The sequence below is a fragment of the Odocoileus virginianus genome, chromosome 25 (genome assembly GCF_023699985.2).
Source record: "Odocoileus virginianus isolate 20LAN1187 ecotype Illinois chromosome 25, Ovbor_1.2, whole genome shotgun sequence".
Lineage (NCBI taxonomy): Eukaryota > Metazoa > Chordata > Mammalia > Artiodactyla > Cervidae > Odocoileus > Odocoileus virginianus.
This window is the reverse complement of record NC_069698.1, coordinates 20,575,223-20,594,782: the sequence shown is the minus strand read 5'-3', so window position 1 is coordinate 20,594,782 and position 19,560 is coordinate 20,575,223. Positions and strand designations below refer to the sequence as shown.

The 19,560-nt window shown below is 37.3% G+C and overlaps 1 long non-coding RNA gene across 1 annotated transcript in view; it reads right to left on the bottom strand.

Moving 5' to 3' along the window:
• The window catches only part of LOC110123540 (uncharacterized), a 72,300-nt gene extending 62,143 nt beyond the window's left edge, over positions 1–10,157 (bottom strand). The window contains exon 1 of the long non-coding RNA XR_002309541.2: positions 10,016–10,157. This is a non-coding gene — a long non-coding RNA (uncharacterized lncRNA). The remainder of the gene's footprint in view (positions 1–10,015) is intronic.
• Between the last annotated feature and the right edge of the window lie 9,403 nt (positions 10,158–19,560).

Here is a 19,560-nt window from a genome sequence, read left to right as displayed (position 1 = left end):
GCGGTAAGGCAAGGTGCCAAATCTTTAACAAAGTAAAGTTTGGAAACAGAGAGTTTCAGCAGAAATAATCAGTCAATGATAATCAGAGCTAATTTCCAGTGATCAAGATTTTCAATTAGAAGTAGCAGTTATGCTATCAAAAGTGGTGGTATCCTTTTGCAGAGGAAGAGATCTGGAAGACAATTCTGTAGTTTCATTTTTATTCTAGTATTTTAGAAAAATTTTAGGACCTTGGGAATCTAAGGAGTTTATAGTATCTGCCCTACATTTATTCAGAGTAACTTGACTGTTGTTAATTCCTAGCTGATTGCAGCGAGTTATACAAGAATTTTTGAAACATACAGTTTGCATTAAACAATTAGCAGAGGTCAAAGGATCTTGAACAGAGTGGGAAGTTCTAAACCTCTGACTTTTATCCTCTGCACCTCCACCTCAGGTATTAACTGCAACACTCCCTTCTCTGCTCCATATCTGTTATTCCACATTCTCAAATGATGCAGATTTTTATTTAAAAAAAAATGGCTCGTTCCATTTTTGAAGATACCACTACAGATACACAATCTCTCACTTTGATGGCTTTCAAAGTAGAGACTATTAAAAATTTCCCTCATGCCAGAAATATGGCATGCTGGAATCACTTTCCATCTTTCACTTAAAAAAAGAAAAAAAAATAACATCTAGATCATGCCATAAAATGTTTTACAACTTGCAGGCACTCAACTTCTGTTGATCTTGTCACTCGTTCTTTTTCTGACTCTCTGGCAGATGTCTCATTTTTGGTCTCAGCTACTTGAAATAGTGTAGTTCATTTTCAAGATGTTTTAGATTTACATCAATTTATCAGAAGCTACTATTTAAAATAGTGTGTACTTATCAAAAAAATCTGTTCTGTCACTTTCATCTCATGTTATTTAATACTCCCTGTAATAAATAGCCTAAGTAATGGAAAGTTTTGGACAGTAAATTCCCTGATTTACATTCTGGAAAGTAAAACATTTTCCTTTGGAATCATTAACTTTCTCCCACCCTCTATTCTGAGTTATACATCCACTGTGGAAAAACACAAATTTAGCCACAAATTTCTTTTTGAAAGCAATTAGCATATGCTTATTAAAATATCTAAATTTACATATTTATTCTCCCTGTCCCCAAATACTGAAAACTGAAATACTTGAATGCAATAAACACTCTCCATGTGTATTTTATATGTGTTCAAGTATTAATTTCGGGTCAGAATTGTATACATTGTCGATATTTTTTTATATTTTTAATTTATTCATAATTTCTAAATTGACTTTAAATTTCCTGATTTTCAGAAGCTGTGTTGTTTCATTTTTACTTGATTTTAATTTATACTATCTTAATATATTCTGCAGAATATATAAACAAATAAAATACATTGACCCTCAGTCATGCGAATAATAAAAGGACAAGATTTCACATGAAACCTATAGTACATAAAACCTACAGGAAAATAGTGAACTTTTTCAAATCCAGATCCACAAATTTGTTTGTTTGCAGGTTTAAAATCTTCCTTTTATTTTCTTTTTTTTTTTCCTTCTATTTTCTTGTAACATGACTCAAAACTTGTAGGGAGTTTGATTAAAGGAGTGAAATATATAGCTGAAGTCTGGAGCTGTTGATTAAGCTATAGTCTGTGTAGGTTGTTGAACAAGTTTATATGCCAGTCATTTCTCCCTTTCACTAGATTATAGCACCCTATTATGGGTTTCAAAACCTCTATTCCTTCACAACCATCACTTTGGGTTCCATTTGAGGCTTTCCTTTTTCTCTGGCCACTATTGGTTTGTTTGGAGTGGGCACTGAAACCAAGCTGAACCAATCACAGTAATTCCTCACAATTTTTTCTTTTTTTTTATTAATAAAATTAGAAATAGAGTCCTTCTGTAACAGATGCACTTGTGATACTCAGGAAATGTTGGGCAGCATGTTTTCTGTCAAGTAGAAAAAGAAGAGGCAGTGGGAGTAAATGAATTTGTCTAGAAAGAAGGAAATGAGTTAGAAAGAGAAAGGGAGAGAGAGAGGTAAGCAGCAAAAAAAATGTGTCAAATGCCTTGCTGAGATCTTACTTTCTTGGCTTCTTAAGGTCGATAAATGTTCAGTTCTTCTTTGCCCTAAATCTAGTCACAGATGCCTTCTAATTACTTCCATTCAAGGGTCATAAACAGTACTATATTTCAGTTCAGTTCCTTCGCTCAGTCCTGTCCAACTCTTTGTGACCCCATGGACTGCAGTACGCCAGGCCTCCCTATCCATCACCAACTCCCAGAGTTTACTCAAACTCATGTCCATTGAGTCGGTGATGCCATCCAAACAGCTCCTCCTCTATCATCCCCTCCTCCTGCCCTTAATCTTTCCCAGCATCAGGGTCTTTTCAAATGAGTCAGCTCTTAGCACCATGTGGCTAAAGTATTGGAGTTTAGGCTTCAACATCAGTCCTTCCAATGGACACTCAGGACTGATCTCCTTTAGGATGGACTGGTTGGATCTCCTTGCAGTCCAAGGGACTCTCAAGAGTCTTCTCCAACACCACGGTTCAAAAACATCAATTCTTCTGTGCTCAGCTTTCTTTATAGTCCAACTATCACATCCATACATGACCACTGGAAAAACCATAGCCTTGACTAGATGGACCTTTGTTGACAAAGTAATGCTTCTGCTTTTTAATATGCTATCTAGGTTGGTCAAAACTTTCCTTCCAAGGAGTAAGCGTCTTTTAATTTAATCACTGCAGTCATCACCTACAGTGATTTTGGAGCCCCCCAAAAGATAAAGTCAGCCACTGTTTACAATGTTTCCCAATCTAGTTGCCATGAAGTGATGGGGCTGGATACCATGATCTTAGTTTTCTGAATGTTGAGTTTTAAGCCAACTTTTTCACTCTCCTCTTTCACTTTCATCAAGAGGCTCTTTAGTTTTTCTTCACTTTCTGCCATAAGGGTGGAGTCATCTGCATATCTGAGGTTATTGATATTTCTCCTGGCAATCTTGATTCCAGCTTGTGCTTCATCCAGCCCAGTGTTTCTCATGATGTACTCTGCATATAAGTTAAATCAGCAGGGTGACAATATACAGCCTTGGCGTACTCCTTTTCCTATTTGGAACCAGTCTGTTTTTCCATGTCCAGTTCTAACTGTTACTTCCTGACCTGTGTACAGATTTCTCAAGAGGCAGGTCAGGGGGTCTGTTAATGCCATCTCTTTCAAAATTTTCCACAGTTTGTTGTGATCCACACAGTCAAAGATTTTGGCATCGTCAATAAAGCAGAAGTAGATGTTTTTCTGGAACTCTCTTGCTTTTTTGATGATCCAGCACATGTTGGCAATTTGATCTCTGGTTCCTCTACCTCTTTTAAAAGCAGCTTGAACATTTGGAATTTCATGGTTCACATGTTGTTGAAGCCTGGCTTGGAGAATTATGAGCATTACTTTACTAGCATGTGAGATTAGTGCAATTGTGAGGTAGTCTGAGCTTTCTTTGGCATTGCCTTTCTTTGGGATTGAAATGAAAACTGACCTTTTCCAGTTCTGTGGTCACTGCTGAGTTTTCCAAATTTGCTGACATATTGAGTGCAGCACTTTCACAGCATCATCTTTTAGGATTTGAAACAGCCTAACTGGAATTCCACCACCTCCACTGGCTTTCTTCTTAGTGATCTCCATAAGGCCCACTTGACTTGGCATTCCAAGATGTCTGGCTCTAGGTGAGTGATCACACCATCAAGATTATCTGTATCATGAGAATCTTTCTGTAAAGTTCTTCTGTGTATTCTTGGCACCTCTTCTTAATATCTTCTGCTTCTATTAGAGCAATACCATTCCTGTCCTTTATTGAGCCCATTTTTGCATGAAATGTTTCCTTGGTATCTCTAATTTACTTGAAGAGATCTCATCTTTCCCATTCTATTGTTTTTCTCTATTTCTTTGCACTGATCACTGAAGAAGGCTTTCTTATCTCTCCTTGCTATTCTTTGGAACTCTGCATTCAAATAGGGTATATCTTTCCTTTTCTCCTTTGCTTTTCACTTCTCTTCTGTTCATAGCTATTTGTAAGGCCTCTGAGGCAGGCATTCTGGTTTTTTGCATTTTTCTTGGGGATGGTCTTGATCCCTGTCTCCTGTACAATGTCACAAACCTCTGTCCATAGTTCATCAGGCACTCTGTCTATCAGATTTAGTCCCTTAAATTTCTCACTGCTACTGTATAATCATAAGGGGTTTGATTTAGGTCATACCTGAATGGTCTAGTGGTTTCCCCTACTTTCTTCAATTTAAGTGTGAATTTGGCAATAAGGGGTTCATGATCTGAACCACAGTCGGCTCCTGGTCTTTTTTTTTTACTGACTGCATGGAACTTCTCCATCTCGGGCTGCAAAGAATATAATCAATCTGATATTGGTGTTGGCCATCTGGTGATGTCCATGTGTAGAGTCTTCTCTTGTATTGTTGGAAAAGAGTGTTTGCAATGACCAGTGTGTTTTCTTGGCAAAACTCAGCTATTATTTGCCCTGTTTCATTCTGTACTCCAAGGCCAAATTTGCCTGTTACTCCAGGTGTTTCTTGACTTTGTAGTTTTGTATTCAAGTCCCCTATAATGAAGGGAATGGATTCTTTTTGGGTGTTAGTTCTAAAAGGTCTTGTTGGTCTTCATAGAACCGTTCAACTTCAGCTTCTTCAGCATTACTGGTCAGCGCATAGACTTGGATTACCATGATACTGAATGGTTTGCCTTGGAAACGAACAGAGATCATTCTGTCATTTTTGAGATTGCATGCAAAGACTGCAGTTTGGACTCATTTGGTGACTATGATGGCTACTCCATTTCCTCTAAGTGATTCTTACCCACTGTAGTAGATATAATGGTCATCTGAGTTAAATTCCCCCTTTCCAGTCTGTTTTAGTTCGCTGATTCCTAAAATGTTGATGTTGACTCTTGCCATCCCCTGTTTGACCTCTTCCAATTTGCCTTGATTCATGGACCTAACATTCCAGGTTCCTATGCAATATTGCTCTTTACCACTTCGGACCTTGCTTCTATCACCAGTCACATCCACAAGTAGGGGTTGTTTTTGCTTTGACTTCATCTCTTCATTTTTTCTGGAGTTATTTCTCCACTGATCTCCAGTAGCATATTGGGCACCTACCAACCTGGGTAGTTCATCTTTCAGTGTCCTATTTTTTGCCTTTTCATACTGTTTATGGGGTTCTCAAGGCAAGAATACTGAAGTGGTTTGCCATTCCCTTCTCCAGTGGACCACATTTTGCCAGAACTCTCCACCATGACCCGTCCATCTTGGGTGGCCCTACCCGGCATGGCTTAGTTTCATTGAGTTAGACAAGGCTCTGGTCTATGTGATTAGATTGGATAGTTTTCTGTGATTGCGGTTTCAGTCTGTCTGGCCTCTGATGCCCTCGTACTAAAGGTTAGTTTCTTCTTATTCACTTTTAATCTATAAGAAGATAATAATTTAACCTAATTTATAGAATTAAGACAGTTTCCTCATTAACTTTGAAAGTTTATTATCTTAGCTAAGTTTATAAATAATATTCATATACTATTGTAGATTGGAGAGTCTCAAGGAATCTAGACTTTTATTTTTAGCTCCTCATTAATTGAAGTATTAGAACTCCATACTGAAACTTGTACATTCTTTTTACTATTTGACAGAAACAAATGCTTTGCAAAAAAAAAAAAAAAAAAAATTAAGGTAAAAATTCAGCAATAATTCAGCACTATGCTCTGTGAAATTGATTAGAAACTATTATGCTAATTGTACATTATAAGTTTTACATTATTAGTGTAGAATATTCATAGCTATAGCAAGTACATAGTAAACACATTTGTGTCACACAAATGTAGAATATTGAATAATTGAAGATATAACATTTTATAAAATATGCAGTATGTAGAAAAAATAAACCTCTTTCATTCTGCATATGACACCATATACACAATTTAAAATAAGCATAGAAACTCCTTGAATATCTTTGCATCTTTTCCTTCAAAGACCCTCTGAACAAGAGAATTATTTGAGGTATAACAGGAGGAAAGACCTAGCTAAGACTAGTAAGAAACAACTCGTAAGAAAGTCTAAGAAGGCAATAAATAGTGGTCACTGTGTTTTTCACTATCTTAGGGATTTTTTAACCTAAATCTTGAAGCCTCCTTTAAATTTAATATGTCTTACTAAAATCAAATAATACCTAAGCCAGTGTCAATTAACACCCCTGATGTGGTATGACCAAGATTATAAGGCAAGGTTGAAGGAGTAGGAGAGACATGAAGTGATTACCTGGATCCATATTGATGAAATATAATGAACCTATGTGTCAAGCTGTGTGAATGTCCCCACAAAGAAGTCATATGGGTTTTCTTGCTGCTTAAAACTGAGGGGTTACTCTGACACCAGAACATGAAACAGGGTAATACAGAGTTTGGACATAATAAACCTATACATTTGATATATACACATCAATGTTCACAGCAACATTATCTACAATTGTCAAGATGTGGAAACAACCTAAGCAACCAAAGTGTCCATCAACTGATGATAAAAGAGATATGGTACACACACACACACACACAATGGAATACTACTCAGCTATAAAAGGGGATAAAAATTTGCCATTTGTTGTAGCATGGATGGATGGACCTGGAAGGCATTATGCTAAGTGAAGTAAATCAGAGAAAGAGAAATACTGTATGATATCACTTATATGTAGCATCTAAAGAGTACAACAAACTAGTGAATATAACAAAAAAGCAGACTCAGATATATAAAATAAATTAGTGGTTACTGGTAGGGAGAAGGAATGGGGGTCAATATAGGGATAGGAGATTAAGAGTTACAAACTTCTAGGTATAAAACAAGGATAAAATAAGGTACTAGGATGTATTGTATAACATGAAAAATATTGGTTCAATTCAGTCGCTCATTCGTGTCTGACTCTTTGTGACCCCATGAACCACAGCATGCTAGGCCTCCCTGTCTATCACCAACTCCCAGAGTCTACCCAAACCCACGTCCATTGAAAAATATAGCCAACATTATATAATAATGGAGTATAACCTTTAAAATTATGAATCACTATATTGCATATCTGTGACCTATACAATATTATACAGCAACTATACTTCAATAAAAATAAAAGCTTAGAGAAATTAAATAATCTTTAATGTGCATGGAACCCCCAAAAAACCTGAATAGCCAAAGCAATCCTTAGAAACAAGAGTAAAGCTGGAGACATCACACTTTCTGATTTCAAACTATATTATAAACTATAGTAATAAAAACAGCATGGTATTATTATAAAACAGACACACATAACAATGGAACAAAATAAGCCCATATGTTTGTGGTCAAGTAATTTATGAGAAAGATGAAAATGCAATGGGGAATGGAAAGTCTCAATAAATGGTGTTGGAAAAACTGTTCAGCCACCTGTAAAATAATGAAATTTGACCATCATTTATGGGCTTCTTTGATGGCTCAGATGGTGAAGAATCTTCCTGTAATGTGGTTCAACCCCTGGGGATCCAGAGAAGGGAATGGCAACCCACTCCAGTATTGCTGTCTGTGGAATTCCATGGACAGAGGAGCCTGACAGACTATAGTCGTGTCCACAAAGAGTCAGACACGATTGAGGGACTGACACATATACACACACAGGAAAATTACTTGAAAATGGGTTAGAGATTTGAATGTAAGACTTAGAACTTGTAAACTAGAAGAAAACTTAGGCTGTAAGCTCTTTGAAAGTGGACTTGTTAATACTTTTTTGGCTTTAAGAACAATAAAATAAGACAAAAAGAACATAAAAATAAACAAGCGGGACTCTGTAAAACTAAAAAAAAAAAAAAACCTTTTTTCCAGGAAATGAAGTCATTGATAAAATGAAAAGGCAACCTAATCAATGGGACCGGGATGGGGAATACATGTAAATCCATGGCTAATTCATTTCAATGTATGACAAAAACCACTGCAATGTTGTAAAGTAATTAGCCTCTAACTAATAAAAATAAATGAAAAAAATAAATAAAATATATAAAGAACTCATGCAACTCAACACCAAAAGCCAAACAATTCCATTTAAAAATGGGCAGAGGATCTGAATAGACTTTTTTTTTTTTTTTTTACAGAAGACATACAGATAGACAAGCGATACATGAAAAGGTGCTCAGCATCACTAACCAACAGGGAAATGCAAATCAAAACCACAATGAAATATTACCTCACAGTTCTTGGTATAACTGTGATCAAAAAGACAGGGAATAAGTGTTGTCAAGAACGTGGAGGAAAGAAGCACGTGATCTGCTGGTAGGAATGTAAATTCATATAGCCACTATGGAAAACACTATGGACATTCCTCCAAAAATTTAAAAAAGAACTACCATATAATCTAGCAATCTCACTAATGGATATCACAAGGAAAGTAAACCATTAATTCAAAAAAATATATACACCCTCATGTCCATTACATCATTGGCAAATTCACAGCCAAAACATAAAAAGCAACTTAACTGCCCACCAATGGATGAATGAAGAAAATGTGGCATAAAAATATCACATGATTTATATGTAGATTATTGTACATCCAGAAAAACAAAGGAAATATTACCATTTGCAACAGCACAATACCCTCATTCTCCATCCACGTTCAATGATATAAGACAGTGGAAGATGAATACTGTGTGACCTCACTTATATGTGGAATCTAAAACAATGAAAACACAAAACTGAGCTCACACATGCAAAGAATGTATAGGTGTTTGCCAGAAGTGAAGGGTAGGGAGTAGATGAAATGAGAAAAGCTAGCCAAAGTTACAAACTTCCAGTTATAAAATAAATAAATCCTGAATATGTAATATATAGCACAGTGACTATTGTTATAATATTGAATTGTATATTTTAAAATGGCTAAGAGTAGATCTTAAAAGTCATCAACATAAAAACACACAAGATACGAAAGTGCACATCAAAGGACAGTTTGAGTGGCAGAAATCAAGTTTTGGTTTTCAAGTGAGCTGCCGTTCTGGGTTCTAGCTTGAGGTTCCTTTACTGTATAAATGATAAAACTCTGCCACATAATTACTCCTAAGACTAGAGCTCCATTTCCAGTTAGGTAAATGGGTATCTTTGATAATATTATATATTGCAAACCTAAACCAGATTTTTTAGTCCAGGGACGCTGGTGGAAGTTTCTGTCAGAGAAGATTTTAAAAGCTCAAGATGTTATTTGAAAAATCGCTGCATTTGAATGCCTGGCCAGTGGTAACTTCACTGTGGCAGGTTTCCTGTTTCCTTAGAAGGGAAAGAAGTTTATTATCATCTAACCTCACAGAGAATATACAAATAGGAGTAGTGTAGCTGATGGTTGAGGTTGACATCTGATCAGGATCAACTGCAGAAATAACCAACACAGGCAGATAGGATAATGTTTAAGTCCAGTTCTTTGGGAGGGCTGTAACCACGGTTCAGCGGAGTAGTATGAGAGACCTGTTCTACAGCTTTGCTCCAACTTGCTCCCAAAGAACATCCAGAAGCTCTATCCAGTAGCTGGATTTCTCATGTCTTATCTTTATACTGAAAGCAGAACAGATGTATTCTTTTTGACATTGACAGACTTTCATACACAGTAGAACTTAAATTTTAGCACATGGCCTCATTGTAAATCAATGCATCTGCCATAGAGAAAATATAAATGAACACACTCTTCTTAACAATAGAAGGTAAAAGGTGAGAAGAGTCAAAGGCAACATTTAGTAGATATACATCATTCTGAATTTCTTTTTATAAAAGTACTATTTTTGTTTCCTATAATTTCATGTTTGGGTCACAGTTGTAGAATCAGTCCTCTTCAAATGGGGTCAGATTTATAGGATTTTGTTAAAACACACATCTTTGTTTCTGGTTACAGAGTTTCAATAACAATCTGTAACTGTGACTACAGGCAGAGGAAAATTATGGTGCTCTGCTTGTGGAATGCTTTACTTACATATACAGTGTATCTTGGTAGACTGAAGAGAACCTTGAAGGTATTATGTATATCTCTGATGACTTCTTTAGCTATCGTTTGAAAAACTCATATGTTAACTAAATCTTTTGTAGATGTTATCAGCAACAATATGTATAGAATACTCTGTACTGGATGATGGTTAGATTGGTTATTGCTTAGTTGCTAAGTTGTGTCTGATTCTTTTGTGACACCGTGGATGGTAGCCCACTAGGTTCCTTTGTTCATGTAATTTCCCAGGCAAGAATAGTGGCCTAAGTTGCCATTTTCTTCTCTAGGGGATCTTTCTGACCTAGGGATTGAACCCACATTTCCTGAATTGGCAGGCAGATTCTTTACTTCTGAGTCACTGCGGAAGCCCAGACTTGTTTATATGAGTAACTAGTTTAAATGATGTAATATAATATTCTGGTAGTCTTATGTCTTCCTCTACAAGTGTTTCATACTTATGAAAATTCTAAAATGTTTTAAAAGTTTACCATTTTTTTATTTGTTTATGGATAATAATTGATCTTGATTTCAGATACCACTGGCCAAACCAAGGAAAATAGATTTGGTGGGTCCAATTTCAGTAAGCTCATTGCAGACTTTTCTTCTAGCTTGGTGCTGGTATTTCACATAGTCATGTAAACTGCTATAGCTAAGCAGAATTATGATCTTATTTGGACACATCTAACTCTGCCATTTTTGTGTGGACATGGCTTTGGCCAATAGTTATTTGGTTTTAAATGGAGTCTGACAAAAGGTAAAATGTGAAGAAAGTGAAACACAAGTAGACTCGCAGTGAATTAGAGGCACCCCATTTCTTTTCCTATCAGGCTCGTACTGTGACCTGCTTGAAGGGGCAGAAAACTAAAATGGAAGAAAAGTCTGTGAATTCAGAAGGCTCAGCGAGAAAATGCTACTGCTAAAAGATAAAATGACCTTTACAGATTTTACTTATGCTTTTTGAACTGTTTTAGGAGTTACATTTTGAGAGAAGTAGCATGCATATTCTTATATCCAGCCTTGTTATAGGGCATCTTAGTTAAATAAATTTAATGCTAAGGTTAATTAGGGAAGAAGGCAAAGGAAAATCCATTTGCGTTGTAAAGAATGAACTGCTGAGTGCAAAAGGATAGGGGTAAGGAGAAAAGAGACTATTTTGTATTATTTTGGGGTTTTGCTTTTGTTGTTGTTTCCCATAAAGATTTCTCTGTTTCAGAGTCTATAAAGTTATTCCACTATATCCTATTTCATATTGTCTAGGTCAACAAGAAAAACTGTTCTCTCAGAAGTCATTTGATGGGGGGGAAAAAAAAAATATGTTCTGCCCAAAAAGTAGAAGACCTGTCTTTTTTCTCCTAACCATGTAAGTTTCTATTTGTGGGTAGCAGTTCTTGTATTTGCACCATACTAGCTGCTAGATTCTTCAGAGTAAAATGTGAGAAAGGAGCAAAAGATAATTCCAATGAGAAAACAAATCAATTAATGTTAATTTTTTTAAAAAATTCTTGCAACTCTCTCTGATAATAAACACATCACTCTTGTTGAAGGAGAAAAGAATAGGGAAATTTTTCAACCCGTTTGGTTCTAAAGTCTTCTGATTTATTAAAAGGAAATAATGAAATCATCTTATTCTGAAGTGACGTGTTTTTTTTTTTTTTTTTTTAAGTACGTTATTACTGTATTTTAAATTACACAACCCTGGACTCATCTGTGCTTTACCTTGCTTCTCCAGCCTTATCCAGTCTTTAGCTATATGGTAAAATTTTCTTTCTCTGAAACTTCCTTCTCTGAATTCCTTAGGGTAAGTACATTCCATTTAAAAATAAGCATTATTAGCATTAGCATATATGTTTAATTGTTTTTATCTTAGTCATTTCAAATCTAGGTCTTTTCCCTCAGTGCCACTGTAACTAGCCCTTAGAGGGCAGAGTTCAAGGCTTAAGTGAGGGTTATGATACAATTTCAGGTGATCCCCCAGAAGGTATTTCCCCAGAAGACCTCAGAATATCATTGACTTTTAATCTCTCAAGTAATATTTCTTTCTCTTAAAATAGTCACTTTGATGGAAATATGGAAAATTAATTCTGTTAATTCATTAAGTGCTTTGCAATGCTGCTGCTAAGTCACCTTCAGTCGTGTCCGACTCTGTGCGACCCCATCCCTGGGATTCTCCAGGCAAGAACACTGGAGTGGGTTGCCATTTCCTTCTCCAATGCATAAAAGTGAAAAGTGAAAGTGAAGTCGCTCAGTCATGTCTGACTCTTCGTGACCCCATGGACTGCAGCCTACCAGGCTCCTCCATCCATGGGATTTTCCAGGCAAGAGTACTGGAGTGGGGTGCCATTGCCTTCTCTGAGTGCTTTGCAATATGGATATATTGAAATATTTTGAAATAAGATTTGGGGTGCCTAGGAGAAGACAGGCCCTGAGTGCTTTGAGACACTGGACAAAATGTAGTAATTGTAGGAAGGAACAGAAATTTAGTGGTTTTTTCCAGTTTCCCTCAGATTTAAACATAAACTTCTGGTGTTGACCATGATGTATACTATCAGCCTGGGTGGAAAGCATGCAAATACCTTGTATCTTGTTTATTTTCTTAAGAATAAAAGCTGATTGAATATTCAATTATAAATCAATATTTTATGGCAGAAATATTTTTCATATATTTTTCCAATGTTAAGTATCTAATGGAGCTTCAGGAAGTAGAAATTGTACATTTAAAAAAATTAATATTAAATTATAAAATAACTTGGGTTTTACTTTTTAAAGTTTATTTTTTTTAACTTGAAGACATATTTAAAGTGTGGTTACAACAAAGTAAAGTAATATATACAAATGAAATAATGAAAATATTTATGAAACTGATATTTAGGACTAGTTTATGAAAAAGTCAGTTGAATTTCTGGCCTAAAACTCCACTACTAAAAAAAAAAATGATAGCCAACTCCCAGAATGGGATAAAATATTTGCAAATGAAGCAACAGACAAGGGATTAATCTATAAAATATACAAGCAGCTCATGTAGCTCAATAGTGCCTCACCCCAAAAAAATCCAATCAAAAGTGAACAGAATTCTTTTTAATGGCTGAGTAATATTCCACTGTGTATATGTACCATAGCTTCCTTATCCATTCGTCTGCTGATGGGCATCTAGGTTGCTTCCATGTCCTGGCTATTATAAACACTGCTGCCATGAACGTTGGTGTGCACGTGTCTCTTTCAGATCTAGTTTCCTCAGTGTGTATGCCCAGGAGTGGGATTGCTGGGTCATATGGCAGTTCTATTTCCAGTTTTTTAAGGAATCTCCACACTGTTTTCCATAGCGGCTGTACTAGTTTGCATTCCCACCAACAGTGTAAGAGGGTTCCCTTTTCTCCACACCCTCTCCAGCATTTATTGCTTGTAGACTTTTGGATAGCAGCTTCCTGACTGGCATGTAATGGTACCTCATTGTGGTTTTGATTTGCATTTCTCTGATAATGAGTAATGTTGAGCATCTTTTCATGTGTTTGTTAGACATCTGTATGTCTTCTTTGGAGAAATGTCTGTTTAGTTCTTTGGCCCATTTTCTGATTGGGTCATTTATATATCTGGAATTGAGCTGCAGTAGTTGCTTGTATATTTTTGAGATTATCCGTTGTCTGTTGCTTCGTTTGCTATTATTTTCTCCCATTCTGAGGGCTGTCTTTCCACCTTGCTTATAGTTTCCTTTGTTGTTCAAAAGCTTTTAAGTTTAATTAGGTCCCATTTTTTTATTTTTGCTTTTATTTCCAATATTCTGGGAGGTGGGTCATAGAGGATCCTGCAGTGATTCATTTGAATCAGTTCTAATGAGATGGATGAAACTGGAACCCATTATACAGAGTGAAGTAAGCCAGAAAGATAAAGACCAATACAGTATACTAACACATATATATGGAATTTAAAAAGATGGTAATGATAACTCTATATGCAAAACAGAAAAAGAGACACAGATGTACAGAACAGACTTTTAGACTCTGTGGGAGAAGGCAAGGGTAGGATGTTCTGAGAGAATAACATTGAAACAAGTATACTATCAAGGGTGAAACAGATCACCAGCCCAGGTTGGATGCATGAGACAAGTGCTCAGGGCTGGTGCACTGGGAAGACCCCAGAGGGATGGGATGGGGAGGGAGGCGCGAGGGGGGATCAGGATGGGGAACACATGTAAATCCATTGCTGATTCATGTCAATGTATGGCAAAAACCACTACAATATTATAAAGTAATTATCCTCCAACTAATAAAAATAAATGAGGGAAAAAAAGTAAACAGAAGACCTAAACTGACATTTCTCCAAAGAAGATATACAGATGGCCAAGAGGCATGTGACAAGATGCTCAACATCACTAATGTAATAATTAGTGATGCTGAGGAATGCAAATCAAAAATACAGTGAGGTACCACCTCACACCAGTCAGAATCACTACAGTTCAGTTGCTCAGTCATGTCTGACTCTGTGACCCCCATGGACTGCAGCATGCCAGTCTTCCCTGTCCAACTCCCAGAGTCTACCCAAACTCATGTCCATTGAGTTGGAGATGCCATCCAACCATCTCATCCTCTGTCATCCCCTTCTCCTCCTCCTTCAATCTTTCCCAGCATCAGAGTCTTCTCCAATGAGTCAGTTATTCACTTCAGGTGAAGTTTCAGCTTCAGCATCAGTACTTGCAATGAATATTCCAGGCTGATTTCCTTTAGGATGAACTTGTTGGGTCTCCTTGCAGTCCAAAGGACTCTCAAGCATCTTCTCCAACAACACGGTTCAAAAGCATCAGTTCTTCAGTGCTCAGATTTCTTTATAGTCCAACTCTCACATCCATACATGACTACTGGAGAAACCAAAGCTTTGATAATATAGACCTTTGTTGGCAAAATAATGTCTCTGCTTTTTAATATGCTGTCTAAGTTGGTTATAGCTTTTCTTCCAAGCAGCAAGTGTCTTTTAATTTCATGGCTGCAATCACCATCTGCAGTGATTTTGGAGCCCCAAAAAATAGTCTGTTACTATTTCCATTGTTTCAGCATGTGTTTGCCATGAAGTGATGGGACTGGATGCCATGATCTTAGTTTTCTGAATGATGAACTTTAAGCCAACTTTTTCAATCTCTTCTTTCACTTTCAACAAATGGCTCTTTAGTTTTTCTTCACTTCTTGCCCTATGAGTGATGTCATCTGCATATATAAATTTATTGATATTTCTCCCAGGAATCTTGACTCCAGCTGTGCTTCATCCAACCCAACCTTTCACATGATGTACTCTGCATATAAGTTAAATAAGTAGAGTGACAGTATACAGCCTTGACATACTTCTTTCCCAATATGGAACCAGTCTGTTGTTCCATGTCTGGTTCTAACTGTTGCTTCTTGACCTGCATACAGATTTTTCAGGAGGAAGTTCAGGTGGTCTGGTATTGCCATCTATCTAAGAACTTTCCACAGCTTGTTGTAATCCACACAGTCAAAGCCTTTGGTGTAATCAATAAAGCAGAAGTAGGTGTTTCCCTGGAACTCTCTTGCTTTTTTGATGATACAATACATGTTGGCAATTTGATCTGTCAGTTCCTCTGCCTTTTCTACATCCACATTGAACATCTGAACGTTGTTGGTCTACAGATACTATTGATGCCTAGCTTGGAGAATTTTGAGCATTACTTTGCTAGCATGTGAGATAAGTTCAATTGTGCAGTAGTTTGGACATTCTTTGGCAATGCCTTTCTTTGGGATTGGAATGAAAACGGGCCTTTTCCAGTCCTGTGGCCACTGCTGAGTTTTCCTAATTTGCTGGCATATGAAGTGCAGCATCATCTTTTAGGGTTTGAAATAGCTCAAATGGACGAGATCGGGTGTGTTCAGGGTGGTATGGCCGTAGGAAATAGCTCAAATGGAATTCATCGCCTCCACTAGCTTTGTTCATAGTGATGCTTCCTGAGGCCCACTTGACTTCACTTTCCAGGATGTCTTGATCTCAGTGAGTCATCACACCATCGTGGTTATTTGGGTTATGAAGATCTCTTTTGTATACTTCTTCTGTGTACTCTTGCCACCTCTTCTTAATATCTTCTTCTTCTGTTAGGTCCATACCATTTCTGTCCTTTATTGAGCCCATCTTTGCATGAAATGTTCCTTTGGTATCTATAATTTTCTTGAAGAGATCTCTAGTCTTTCCCATTCTATTGTTTTCCTCTATTTCTTTTCATTGATCACTGATGAAAGCTTTCTTATCTCTCCTTGCTATTCTTTGGAATGCTACATTCAAATGGGTATATCTTTCCTTTTGTCATTTGCCTTTCACTTCTTTTCTCAGCTATTTGTAAGGCCTTCTAGATAACCATTTTCCTTTTTTGCATTTATTTTTCTTGATAATGGAGGATCTTAGATAGATGGCAAGTTCTTAGATGGCAATACTAGATCACCTGAGGATCTTTCTTGAGGATCACTGCCTCTTGAACAATGTCATGAACCTCTGTGCATAGTTCTTCTGGCACTCAATTTATCAGATCTAGTCCCTTGAATCGATTCATCACTTCCACTGTATAATCAAAAGAGATTTGATTTAGGTCATACCTGAATGGTCTAATGGTTTTCCCTACTTTCTTCAATTTAAGTTTGAATTTGCCAATAAGGAGTTCATGATCTGAATGGCCATCATCAAAAAATATACAAACAATAAATCCTGGAGAAAAGCAGGCCCTCTGATACTGTTGGTGGGAATATAAACTGATACGGCCACTGTGGAGAAGAGAATGGAGGTTCCTTAAAAAGTAAAAATACAGTTACCATATGATCATGCAATTCCACTCCTAGGCATGTATCTGGAGAAAACCATAGTTCCAAAAGATACTTGCACCCCAATGTTCATCATAGCATTATTTACAACAGTCAGGACATGAAAGAAACCTAAGTGTCCATCAATAGAGGAATATATAAAGAAGTTGTGGCACACACTTTTAGTGGAATATTCAGTTCAGTTCAGTTCAGTCGCTCAGTCGTGTCCGACTCTTTGCGACCTCATGAATCGCAGCACGCCAGGCCTCCCTGTCCATCACCAACTCGCGGAGTCCACTCAAACTCATGCCCATCGAGCCAGTGATGCCATCCAGCCATCTCATCACCTTTCACCCCCTTCTCCTCCTGCCCCCAATCTCTCCCAGCATCAGGATCTTTTCCAACGAGTCAACTCTTCGCGTGAGGTGGCCAAAGTATTGTCAGCCATAAAAAGGATGAACTTGTACCATCTGCGGAGATGTGGATGGACCTAGAGATGGCCATGCAGAGTAAAGTAAGCAAGAAAGAGTAAAACAAGAGCCCCCCTGGTGGCTCAGACTGTGAAACATCCACCTGCAGTGCAGGAGACCTGGGTTCAATCCCTGGGTTGGGAGAATCCTCTGGAGAAGGGCATGCCAACCCACTCCAGATTTCCTGGCTAGAGAATCCCCATGGACAGAGGTGACTGGCAGGCTATAGTCCATGGGGTGGCAAAGAGTTGGACACAACTGAGTGACTAAGCAGAGCACACAGCATATGTGTGTGTGTGTGTGTGTGTGTGTGTGTATGTGTGTAATCTAGTCAAAGAGTACAGATGACCCTCATTCAAAGCTGAAATAGAGACACAGATGTAAAGAACAAAAGTATGGACACCAGGGCAGGGGGACGTGGTGGTAGGGTCTATTAGGAGACTGTGATTGCGTGTGTATTTATCACTGTTGATATTATGTATCATAATATACATTGATTATGTATTATGCATCAATATATATTGTCCTATATTATGTATATATGAAATATATGTCATTTCATCTCATATATACATACACATATACACACATACACACATACACACTGTTGATATTATGAATAAAATATATAACTAGTAAGAACTTACTGTATAGCATAAGGAAAAAAGAGCATATCTGTTTGTAACACATATAGCAACCTTAAAAATTCACTCCAATATACATTAGATGCAGGAAAATAATGTTTGATTCCACTCATATGGATGCCTAGAATAGTCAAATTCATAGAGTCAGAAAGTACATTCGTATATTCGTGTGGGGAGGGAGAATGCAGAGTTAGTGTTTAACGGGGACAGAGCTTGTTTAGGAGGTAGAAAATTTGGGAGATGGATGATGAAAGTTGCACAACAATGTTAATGTTCTTGGTGTACAGTTCAACATGGTTAAAGTAGCCTGTTTTCTATTATGTGATTTTAAATTGTGACCACAATAAAAATATTTTTTAAAATTGAGCAAGATGAAGATAATCTACTATAAAAGGTAAGTTACTTTATGAGTTCTTTACCTCAACCTACTTTAGGAAAACTTGACTTTACTTAAACAGGGAGTAGTAGTATCGCAGGGCTTTCCTGGTAACTCAGACAATAAAGAATCTGCCTGCAATGTGGGAGACCCAGGTTTGATCCCTGGGTTGGGAAGATAACCTGGAGAAGGGGATGGCAACCCACTGAGGTATTCTTTTTTTTTTTTTTTTTAATTTTTTAAAACGGTATGTGTTATAATTTTTTTTTCATTTATTTTTATTAGTTGGAGGCTAATTACCTCACAATATTGTAGTGTGTTTTGTCATACATTGACATGAATCAGCCATGGTTTTTACATGTATTCCCCATCCCGATCCCCCCTCCCACCTCCCTCTCCACCCGATCCCTCTGGGTCTTCCCAGTGCACCAGGCCCTAGCACTTGTCTCATGCATCCAACCTGGGCTGGTGATCTGTTTCACCATAGATAATATACATGTTTCGATGCTGTTCTCTCGAAACATCCCACCCTCGCCTTCTCCCACAGAGTCCAAAAGTCTGTTCTGTACATCTGTGTCTCTTTTCCTGTTTTGCATATAGGCTCCAGAGGAGCCTGGCAGGCTCCAGTTCAACACAAATCATCTTTGTCTTAGTGGCAGGCTCCAGTTCAACACAAATCATCTTTGTCTTAGTGACTGCTTTAATCCTAAGACGTGAAAAAAGGCACAAGTGATATCGAGGTCTCACACTCAAACTTCAAATGCACTTAAGAATTGTACTTAGAATGGAGTTTGATGACTTAGAAAACTGATGCACTAACTGTAATATTTGTCATATTCTTTTATTAACTTTTGTCCACTCACTGCATGATAACATTAATGTCAGACTCACCAACATGTAAAGACATTGACTGTATTGCTATCTTCTTAATTGTGCTCATTTCTTTTCCATATAGGGAGAAAAGGTAAGTAGAAGCTTTGTGCCTTGGGGTAGAGCTCCCCTCCTTCCTCCTTGAGCAAGGAACATGGCTAAGTGGATATAGAGGAGTGGGTATCTCAGAGAATTAGGAAAATGACTCTTCTACTTCCATGTTTCCTCCTATGGACACATTTGGCAGAGCTTCTTTGCTGTTTTTCTCTGGTATCCTGAATGTTGAGAGTCTGTTATATTCGTGACGATACCTGACATACACATTGATGACCATGTGGCAAATGCCTCTTTCGAAATGCTTCATTAATGAACGGCAAAGAAATGCATTGCA